Below are 11,927 nucleotides of genomic sequence, written 5' to 3'. Positions count from 1 at the left end.
CTAGGTTTAACAACCAATCATAATGTAGAAAGATAACTTTGACTTGTACGCTACAAAAATCTGAACATGCACTTTTTTCTAAAATGAAATCAAGATTTCATTTTAAAATTTATTAATCATTTTAAAAGCATTCTGAACATGTTATAACAACCAATAAGATATGAGAATCATAAATCAACACGAACAGGATATTTGACTCACAATCAAAGCCAAATTTTGATTTTTCTATAAATCGCAACAAGATACACAGGCTTAGATAATTCACATCCAATATCCACATCAAGTGTAACAAAAAACATTTTGAACACAACAAGATACGAACCAAAGTACCAAACATTCACCTTAGTTAGGAATTCTGCAAGTTGCAGCTTCAATTGCCACCTATAGCAGATGATAGAACATTGTATTCTTCCAAATGTTTCTGAAAATTATACTTGTGTCTGTAGTTGCTGAATCTCGGATGCTTTTTTGGGAGAGAATGATATATAATTTTGTAATAATTGTCGAGTTGATTGCCTGGTAGATCTGCCTCCACTCGTAGGTTCATTTCCTGTATTTGTATACCACATTTGATATCCTCTCAGCTACTTCGAGTCTTTGTGCATCCGACATTGCACGGAAGGACTTCCCTTCAATTAGGTTTGGCTTGGTAGCGTCCGCATCTAACCTAAGTATACCGCATTCTAACGCAATTGCCTTGGTGGTTTGAAGATTGTCACCCATCACCATTCTTACCTTAACACGGGCCTTTACGCACAGTTGGACAGCATCTCGGACACCGGGCCGACATGGATCCTGCAACGCAAAAAACGTCACCATCTAACACAACATATAAGATATAAAGATAGCTAGATGAGCATTTTTTCATGGGTTAAGAACAAGATCATACCTTCAAACCAACTATTGCTAGCAAAACAAGATCACCCATATGATATATACTATACAGAGTAAATCCAACACTCAGATATATACTATATTTTACGGAGAAACCCATATGATGCCAGGTCAATGTTTGTCTAATTTGTTATATCATTAAGTATATATTAAAAAGTGTGGTATGATGAGCACTGTAATGTTAAGTTTTTTATTTTAAATATCGTCACCTACACCCCCTCAACTTTGTAAAATGTCATTTTAACCCCCCTTAAGTTTCTAAAGTTTCTAGTTTACTATGTACTTCCATTCTTTAACTAAAAGAGACTAATTTTTACGTGCTTGTTTTTATATACGTGTCGATATAAATTCAAATTGGTTTACGTTTTGACGTAATTTTTTCCGGATACAAGTCGGCTTAAATATAATGCGTTTTCATGTTTTTATGTACGTTTTCAGTTGTTCTACGTTTTGACGTAATTTTTGTTCGGAAATGATTCGGGTCAAATGTAATATGCTTTCAATCAACAGTACAAATTCGGGTTATTGTATTTGTACATTACCAGTTTAGCTAAAAAGGGTAAGAGTTACCTCATAACATTTATGTGTTTTTCAATCAAATCCATCTGTTCATCACCATACTCAAACCATTTGTCAGCTGCTTCAACTGTATGATCCCCAGTTCCTATATCTGAATATTGAGTAGCAATAGCAGTTATAAGTAATGACAATATATGGCATTACAAGTTTTAAAATCCAATTAAAACTTTTACAAATTACATTTAGAGCTTACCTTCAAGAATACCAGGCTTCTCAGAACACCCTTTTAACCTCCAGTACACATGCCCTTTTGTTGTCTCTGAAAACTGGCTCAGTTCTTACAGCATCAGGCCTCTCTTTATCTTCATAATCATAATAATTAAATTATATAATAATAATAACAACAACATAAATAATAATAATACTATAGTAATCATAATAATCAGCTTACATAAAACGATCAAAGCAATAGAAAGAGTCATCTGTACCTTATCTTTTGGAACAGATGGCCACAGGTCACTTTCGAAGTTGATATATCCTTCTAATATAGCATCAAATATGCCTTTTCCTCTGTCTCTGTAATTTGTTGTTGATTTTCACTTTTAGCTTAGAATTCAACTGATTATATAAACCACACAAATACCTAAAAATAGTTGAAAAAGCATCAAATTACCTGCCCATGAGGGAGGCACGACACTAAGCATAATTTACAGCATCACCATGCATTTTGTATGTCAATTACCTTCCCGTATTTCTGCTTCAACACTTATGAAGCAACATAATACGCACTGCCAACAATATCGTGGTATGATTTTCCTGCAAGTGTTTGTTCACATTGTCATAAAACAAGATTAGTACACGACATTCGTGGGTTTGTGTTTCGGTTAAAAGGGCCGGGTCAGTTTTCTGTGGAACCCCATGAACACCTTTAGCTAAACGGGGGCGTGTTAGGTTGACCTGGCAAGTTCGTTGTTGACCTATTTCTTTTTAAAGAAACCTAACAGGCGTTATTTTTTTATCTGTTTCGACATCCATAAGAAAGCCGAGTCCTTTATGTCTTCAATAGCCTTGTTATAGGGAAATACTCTTTGGTTGAAAAGCCTATCATATTTACTCAAGAAAAAAAATATATGAAATATTCCCATTCAAAACACTTGTAGTTCATATATTTGCCTATTCATTAAATATAGTTTATAACATGCCTATATTCCATTCCCCTACGAGCTAAAGATATACGTACCAGCATTATTAGGCGGGGTAAACCCAATAGGGACTGTAGAAACTGACGGATGAGGCACAGATGGGTTTGCCATCCAACCAGCAAGAGATGATGGCAGAGGTGCAGGTGCAGGCTGGAAAGGCTTCGAACGCAAGATAAAAATGTATAAATCCGGTTTAAAAATGTATAATATTAGTTAAAACTTCAAATGAATATAAGAGATAGGCAAATTTCACTTACACCGTGAGCACCCAGAGGTGGAAAGCCTGCAGGCTTTGGTACAGAGCCCATTAATGGATTAGTTACTGGTGATGGGGCCCGTGCACCATTTGGCTGCGACTGCCAATAAGAATGATCAACAAACAGTGTTTTGATGTCCGGGTTCGACTTTGGGTTTTTACAAAGCTGGTGTTGCCAATTCAGACTACAATTTGTAGTTAAATATTAATACTAATGAAAAGTCATGTTATCAAAGAAGAAATCGAAAATAGATATGGATATTAGATTATACCCATCATGCTCAGTAATTTTAATTGCGAATCTTTAGACTCAAAAGGGCAATGGACCCGCAACAAACGCACTCTTCCTTCCATCATAAGCTAACAACAAATTTCCGAGGTGTGAAGCCCGATACAGAAAGCTGAGAAATTTCATGATTTATCTGCATTTGGTCTTTGATGTAACCTCAGGAGAAATTGATATCTTAAACCAAACTTGAAATAACATTAGCACAGAGTATCATTATCAATGCATTATCACCTCACAAGCAATTAAGCATTATAAACCGAACACTGCAGATAAAATAACAAAAATGTAATTTCCAAAACTGAAATAACATTACAAAAATAAAATTAAGCATTATAAACAGAACACAACAAATAAAATTACCAAAAAGTCAGTGCCTCCACATAGAAACTGTTAATTCAAACACCCACAAATCATAACCAGTTAAACAAAATGACTCATTTAAACTAAAAACCCATCCTATACTGAGATCTGAGAACAATGCAAGTACCTTTAGGGATCTCCATTCAGAAACCATCCATTTTGATGATGCAGTATCGCCTAAGCCAACTGGTGAAACCTAGATCTGCAACTTTAGAGCAAAAAGAAACAAATCAAATTCGAGATCTGAAGCTTATGACCTAAACAAATAAAAAAGAGGTCGTCGGACATACCTCAATTTGTCGGAACTCGTCTCTATTGCCACCGATCGGCTTGAGAATTATACCACCGGAACCGTAGTCGTCGGATTTAACACTACACACCACGCCGTCTTTAGATCTTGTGAAATCTCGCACATACATCACCGATTAGCAGACCAAACACCCCCTAACAACAATAATCTTTCATTTAGCATAATAAAAAGACATTGAGTAGAATAGCGGCCATACCTTGCTCATACGTCACTGATTGGCAGATCCAAACCCTTCACCACCTTCAAACTCAGTCGATTGGGTGTCGTATAGAGAGAGATTCGCTGATCTGGTGTCATTGAGAAAGCCATCGCCAAGAGAAACCCTAGATCTCCTTTTGAATCGCCTGGTGGAGATAAAGCAGATGGGGGCGGATAAAATGCTATGAGAATGAGAAACCCTAATTGTGTACCCGTGTGTTTTTTTGAGTGATGGACATAATTGGAATTGTAAATTATATTGTGCTTTAGAGGGTTGTACAACATGCTTTAAGGGTGTTTTAAGGAAATTTATATGACCTTAAGAAGTCCTTTGGATATGCTTATTAATATAGTATAGATATATATACTTTTTTATTTTATTTCAGTAATTCACCTCATAATTATAATAAAGCCTTGCTTCGTTTTAAGTGTTTTAACTCCCGATCACCGCTACCCTTTCCGATTGATCTGAGCCTCATAGCATATGTCAGGGCTCTGCCCGACTAAGTTGTTGGGATTCTATCTCGGGACTTCGGGACAAGGTTGATTTAGGGGTACTATACTTAACACGAGTGCATTATATATTTTAATAGCCCAAAAGTTATACCCAAAATTTATACTAGGAGATTTTCTAGTTGAACCCTAAAGTTACACAGTGGGTCCATTCTCTTTTCTCACTATTTTATTCTCTTTTTGTGATTTACCCAAAACTATTATTTATTATTCTATTTTGTAAAACAACTCTCATAAAAAGTCATATCTATTATTTTATTTACTCAATAGGAAACCCTAGTTAAGACACCCAAGTAATTCTGCACAAACCCTAAAATTTTCATAACAATCAGAATCAGGATCAGGATCAGGGCCCTACAACCCAGGGGGGGTAAAACCTAGTGGACGATTATCTTCAAATCTCGTTGTCGAATTCGAATTTGAAGAAATCATCAACTCAGCCGGCCTAGTCCCACACGTGGCAACCCTATGACAATTAGGTGTCCCTTACGGACCGTAAGGGAATAGTCTTACGGTCCGTAAGCATGTCCAATTTTTGTGTATAAATAGCAGACATTAGCACTCGATTTTGGACACTGAAACGACGTAAAAACTCCAAATATACGCTGAGATATTCTCTGATTACTACCAAACACACACTAGCTCGAATTCTGCTACGATACAGGGTATTAACTCGATCGCTATTACGATTCATTTTCCGACCGATCAATATGTCCAATGGATGTTTAAGTGCCACCCACATTAGGGTTATACTTTGTCGTTCGTCGTTAAAACGATGGATGTTTAAGTATCGCACTTTTTCGTTCGTTGTGAGAATTTGATCTCGTGAGTTATTGTAATTGTTGTATTAAGTTACCTACCTAGTTCGTGTGCATTAGGTTACAAAGCTAAATCAATAGGCTAAGCTCTGCATGTATAAATCTGCAATATATCAAGGCTTATCTGTAGACTAAACTTTGGCCGTATGAATCTGCATGATTATAATGTGAGTCATTCTCTTTTTATCAAATGTTTTACAATACTCCAAATTATTTTCAGAATTATAATTACAGTGATTAAGTTTATGTAATCACCAAATTACAGCCAGTATGTGGGGTATTGTGCACATTACTACTGTTATTATCACTTTAGGTGGGCGAACCTAAAATTAAGTGATATACGTCATTCATTGGGGCAGCCAATGGTGATATGACCATAGTCACAGACCCGGTCGAGTGACAAATACTGTGGGTAGTTGGTAGATATCAGAAACATATGTAAAAACTCTTAATACTGTAAATTATAATAAACGAGTCATTTTAATAAATAGAATGATTCACTCAGTATTTTCCGCTGACAAAACCTTTTTAAAACGCGTTTCAGGTAATTACAGTAGATGAGAGTAAGAGATGGATACGGCACTGAAAGGCTTCAAGAAGTGGCTTATTTTATTAATTAAATCAAATTAAGAAATATTTTTTTATGTAATCAAATTTATCTTTATTAAAACTACCATTATAAAACATGGGTTTATCCCATCTATCTAATAAATAAAATCCGGTGTTTTCTAAACTCTGATATTTTTCCTAACTCACGGTCCTGATGAAATTTCCGCTGCAATATTTTTTCAAAAATAATCACCAGTACCACTGGGCTGTTCACGACCCCCGATTCCGTCCAGGGTAGGTCGGGGGCCGTGACATTTGTACCGTTCACTAGTATAGACAATCATCACTGCAGTGTTACATTTGGTGCAGCATTGTTGGCGTCGAAAACTGTTGATACGTATATTTGGTTGTTAAGAGTTTTTCTAAAAGCTGTTGGTTCTCAACCAAAAGTTGTTGTCACTGACCAAGATCCAGCGATGAAGAAGGTTATTTCTGTTGTATTTGTTGACATGAGGCATCAGTTATGCATGTGGCATGTGATGCATAAACTTTCTCTGAAGGTTGTTATGCTTTTTTTACCTTTGGCGTTTTAGGATACAATGCGTTTTAAAATACATGGCGTTTTGTACCTTGTTACTGTTTTTTTAGTTAAGTTTTGTCTTTTGTTTTTTTTTATTTATGCATGGCGTTTTCATGTTATTTATAGGTTGTTGTTAGGCTATGCAATTCCACGAATTTTAAAGAACGTATTTGTGGTGTTGTGTGGACGGATATTCTCACACATGAAGAGTTTGAATCAGAATGGGAAGCGGTTATCGCAGAATTCAATTTAGAAGATAATGACTGGCTATCTGATATTTTTGCACTTAGGGAATCTTGGATCCCTGCATTCTATAGAATGGAGCATATGTCTGGTCTTATGCGAACGACATCCAGGTCGGAGAGTGAGAATCATTTTTTTGGTCAAGTGTACAATTCGAAAGCTACTCTTGTTGAGTTCATGACGCATTATGAGACTGCAATAGAAGCACAGCGTCACACACATCGTAAAAATGATCATGAATCTCGATACAAAAGACCCCAGTTGAAGAGTAGTTACAAATTGTTGGAAGGGCAAGCTGTTGATATATACACAAAAAGTATTTTTTTGTGACGTTCAAGCTGAGCTTATTGGAGTTGCCGATTGCATAAATCAACGTTACGAAGATCAGCCTGATGGGTTTGTTAATTTTGAGAGTTTGTTTATATCGGAAGTTTTTGGCGCGTATTTTAGGTGTGATTTTTATTGCAGTAAATGCTAGTAATAAAGTTCCGTCGTTTTAGTACTGTTTGTTCAGCTTTATCGGTTTAAAACAAAGTTTGGTGTTTTATATCTATGGTGTTATATTATGATGAAGTGTGCTATGTGTGTTGAGGCGGGATTTTAATAGCGTGAGTTTGTCATTTTATGTTAAGTCAAAAGACCCTTTTACCCTTACTGAAGCGCGCCAGATTAATAAAAGTGATTTTATTTACGAAAATGCCACTGCGTCATCTAGTCCATAGATTGTTTTGATCTGACGATCCATAGGCGTTCTCTCCGTTCTCACACTTTTGAGCGTTTTCATGTATGTATATATATATATATACATGTATGTATATATATATATATATATATAAATCCTGACCCTATATATATATATATTACATGTATGTATATATGAAGAGTGTGTGTAGGGGACTGATGTGCTTAAAATACATCATATAAATTGTATCAAACACGGAATAAAATCAACCCTTTTCAGTAAGCTTGGTTTTTATGTTCCTTTTTTTATTTACAGGGTCAAAAGAGCTTAAATGTGCAAAAGGAGCAAAAAGACAGCAAAAACCAACATAAATGTAGAGAAGAAGGAATTGACGCAACTCGCCAAGCCCCAATTCACATCCAAACCACAAAATAGCAAGAACAGAAGACTTGACACGGGGTCGTGTCCACCAGACACGGGCCGTGTTCGAAGGTGGATGATGTGCAGAAGAAAAGACAACAACAAAGGAGAAAATTGGCATCCAACATGGGGCCGTGTTGAGCCAACACGAGGCGTGGTCAACTCAAAGATTTTCAGAATCTACGATAGTACAACAAGTACTTTGGCCATGGGCCGTGCCATTGACACACGGGGCCGTGTTAGTAAGATCTGAGAAGCAGTTAATGAGGAAGAGAGAGAGAGAGAAATGACCATGGGGCCGTGCCAGGCGGTCACGGGCCGTGGTGGAGCTTCTGATTTCAGCTATAAATAGAAGTGCTTGGTTCCACTTCAAACCATCCCTTAGCAAACCACTTCTCTCTCACTTGCCACTACTCCACCACCACTACAACACCATCATCCACCACCATCATCCATTTTCCATCTTTTAGAGTATGTGTAGTCTCGGGATCCAAGATTGATAGTAAGAATCTTTGTCAAACAAAGGCCATGCTTGGCTAAATTCTTACATCACTTGGTGAAGACATATCTTTTAAGTATTTCTTTTATGATGTCTAATCTTTGGCAACTTTTTGATTGGGTATGTATTAATGACTTTAATAACTAGTTTTTTTATATTGAAGGCGAATTTATGTAACCATTCTTCATATGTCGTTGATTCATATATTCGTGTCTTTACGGTCTATATAAAGCACGTTAACTACTTGGAAGGGGGTTAGAAGGGTGGTTGGGTAATTCTATGTCTCGTTCAGTGTATAGATCCTACGAGAACCTGGTTCAAGTTAAGTACTACTCCATGGATTGGCCGGGAATGACTGGCCCGACTGAGAGTAAGAAACCGCTTGAACCCCTTATTTATAAACTACAATTAAAACTTTAAACCAACCCCGCGAGGACCGTATCCCTGCTGACTCAGACCAATGGGTTGAGGATGATCGCTGCCTGGAAGGGGGCCCACCACATTTTGCATTAATAACTTACTTAGTTATCTTTCAATATTCTGACCTAGTGGGATTGTATCCTTGCTGACTCAAACCACTAGGTTGAGGGTAACGTCGCCTTCACAAGATGGGCCGACTATTATAACTGAGATTATATCTTAAAATGCCCAAAGTGCGGAAATCATAAAAATGGTACATAAAAGATAAGTCGGATCCAAGTGATTCTTTCTTGTCTATCTGTTTTTATTTTTATTTTATTTTCTGTTTTTATCTTATTATTAGTTTAAAAATCTTTTCTCAAAGTTTGGTTCGATTAGACGTTGATGATAAGCCAGTATTAAAAGCTCTTGTGTCCTTGGACGACCTCGATATCTTGCCATCACTATACTACGTCCGTGATGGGTGCACTTGTAACCCTTGTGCAAAATTTCGGGTTTTCATAAAACTTTTTCTTTGGAAGAAATTCGATAACCGATGCTTAAACATAATCCGTTTAACGCAACGTACACAACAGGACAAGGACACAAGCTACACATACCTTAAATACCCTTTACATAACTTAGAAATAGGTTTCGAAGGGTTAGGGACGATGAAAACATGTTTATACAAGTACACAGACTATTACCGACAAATTACGAAAGTCTGCCAGTTCACGTAGCGACGTACACTCCGGAACAGTGACATAAGATAAACATACCTTAAATACCCTTTACATAACTTAGAAATAAGTTTTGAGGGGTTTGGTTTGTGAAAAATAAACTTATTTGGTCACAGGGGCTAGAAGCGTCAAAACTACAAAAGTATGCAATTTCGCGCATATTCTACGTTCTGACCATATCCGGACATCCAAAAATTTTTGTAATCATCAAAATATTGTATTTTAGTGACGGGAATGCAAAAATACCATTCGTTTCGCAATTTGGATCGTTTTCGCATTCGTTCGAGTTTTCGTCGTAATTAAGCACAAAACGCGGTCGTACGACCGAACGAACCGACATCCACAATATTTACCGATATATATTTCAAGTCCCCTATGCTTTAACATCCTTGTAGAGACTTTAAAATGGGTAAACAAGGTTAAACATGTTGAAAAACAAGTTTTGGAACTGCAGGGACCATTTCTGCCAATTTTTGAAAGCTCTGATCTGAGGTGGCTGGCGGCCGGCGAGAGAATTACCTAACTGGGTCACGGCCCACAAGAGCCATCACACCAGAAGCTTCAAAACAGCTTCCTTAGCTGTTTCCTGCTGTTTTCAAGCCTAGTTTTTGATCTTGTGGGCTATTTTAAGTGCTTCCCAAGGCTCTTATTCCTGTCCACACACTTGTAGGGTCATGATTCTTCCTTGGTGACCACACAAACACATGGCATGATCTTGTTGATTCTTGAATACTATAAATACATGGCCTTATTCATTCTTCCAACTTGCTCAATCCTTCTTTTCTTCATCTCATGCTCTACTTGGAGGCTACCACCTTTTTGGAGGCTTCCTACTTGAGTATTCTTCATCCTAGAACACTTGTAAGTGTTCTTTCTAGTCTTGTTTATTTATTTTTAGCTATTTCAAGCTAAAAGTCAAACAGTGTTTGACTTTCGGCTTTTACCATTAATTGGTCAAGATAAAGTTCAATTGAACTTTGCAACGTGATCGTAATCACGATGGTTATAATCCCTTGCGATTATACCTACTAATTACCACGTTGACTAGTCGAAGTGACGAGTCAAAGTTTCGGTCAAAATGCACGGTTATGTGCATTTTACGAAGAAACTATTTTCGGGTTTGTTTTGATACCAAATCAGTTTTCTAACTTAGTTAAGCATGTTTTAACATGTTTAACTCGTCACTTCTGGTTTGGTGCTTATTTAGGGTCGTAAGTCAAGCGGTCTTGACAACCGCTTAAACTTTCGAACCCGACCCGTTTAGTTGGTCATTAGGATCCGACCAAACACATATTGTGGCCATAGTTGTATAGGGAATAACCTCCTGAGGTTATACCTTATGGTCACTTCGTTTGGTTAGTCGTATGATAGTTTGTTTACATGCCTTTAAAAAATGACCAAAATGCCCTTTTTGCGCTTAAATTCATTTTAAGCATATGTAACCTAATTTTTGACACTTAAACTGATATTGCAACTTTATTAAACATATCTAGGCATATAAGACTTATCATAGGACTCGTTTAACCATCCGAACGCGTAATTACGCAAATGACACGTTAAAGTAGCATAAACTACCTTAACGGGTCAAAAGCACTTAGGATGACTTTCTAATCAGAACGTAGGCTTAGTTAAACCATTTCATATGAGTACCAACACTCATTTGGTTTACAAGACCTCATTCTATCCGATTCCTTGATTTATGTCCTGTTACACTAACATAGTATCCGATACACTAGGAACCACTCTAACACTTGAACTCCTGATCCTTTGAGCTTTGTTATATAATTTGAACAAGACTAATACGCAATCCCAAGTGAGTACATAGTTCCCCTCTTTTACACTTTTCAAATGTTTTGGGGTGATTCATATGTGTATACGATTTATTTTCAAATGTATGGCATATATGTGTTTACTATGTGCTTTTATGTGTATTATTCCGATTATGCAAACTCGATGATTATCCAAATCCTTATAGGATCTATCTATCTTCATAGTTAGATTCTTGTAGGATATTTGAAGTACAGTCTTAGATCTTCCTATCTTCATAGTGAGATTTTTTAAGATGTACTTTACAAGATGATGGTTATGGTTTATGTGTAGAGATTGTTAGTGATTTAGATAATGAAACTATAGTAATACAATAAGGACATGGTGGATACGCCGCTGGTACTTCCTATATAGAGTAATACAATAAGGACAATAAGGACATGGTGAAATCAACACCAACCCCTCGCCTAAAAACGGTCATCATCACCATCAATGTCATAGTTACCATCTTAATCACGCATTAAACGCGCAACCTTCGATTTTCAGATTTAACTATAGCCTCGTTCATCTTCTTCTTATTTTATGATGGTTAATTCTCAACTTTAATTGATGGTGTCGGCCAAATCCAACACCAATTTGTTTGCTCAGCTGAAGGGATTGTTTGAACGATTTGGCATCTCCATGCACGA

The 11,927-nt window shown here is 36.8% G+C and overlaps 1 long non-coding RNA gene across 18 annotated transcripts; it reads right to left on the bottom strand.

Moving 5' to 3' along the window:
* Positions 1-205: 205 nt before the first annotated feature.
* Positions 206-4,230, bottom strand: LOC110936847. 18 transcript variants are annotated; one of them, XR_002590328.2, is made up of 13 exons: positions 4,027-4,230; positions 3,811-3,964; positions 3,648-3,728; positions 3,521-3,547; positions 3,392-3,423; positions 3,144-3,293; positions 2,873-3,056; positions 2,654-2,774; positions 2,087-2,229; positions 1,902-1,989; positions 1,667-1,775; positions 1,465-1,564; positions 206-795 (listed from the first exon to the last, which is right to left on the bottom strand). It is a non-coding gene; the product is annotated as an uncharacterized LOC110936847 (long non-coding RNA). The 18 variants fall into 18 exon arrangements; XR_002590327.2 differs by having other exon boundaries at positions 3,521-3,728; XR_002590323.2 differs by having other exon boundaries at positions 3,144-3,423.
* Positions 4,231-11,927: the final 7,697 nt, after the last annotated feature.

The sequence above is a fragment of the Helianthus annuus genome, chromosome 4 (genome assembly GCF_002127325.2).
Source record: "Helianthus annuus cultivar XRQ/B chromosome 4, HanXRQr2.0-SUNRISE, whole genome shotgun sequence".
In the NCBI taxonomy this organism is placed as follows: domain Eukaryota; kingdom Viridiplantae; phylum Streptophyta; class Magnoliopsida; order Asterales; family Asteraceae; genus Helianthus; species Helianthus annuus.
The sequence above is the reverse complement of the archived record's forward strand: the minus strand, read 5'-3'. Positions and strand labels throughout refer to the sequence as shown.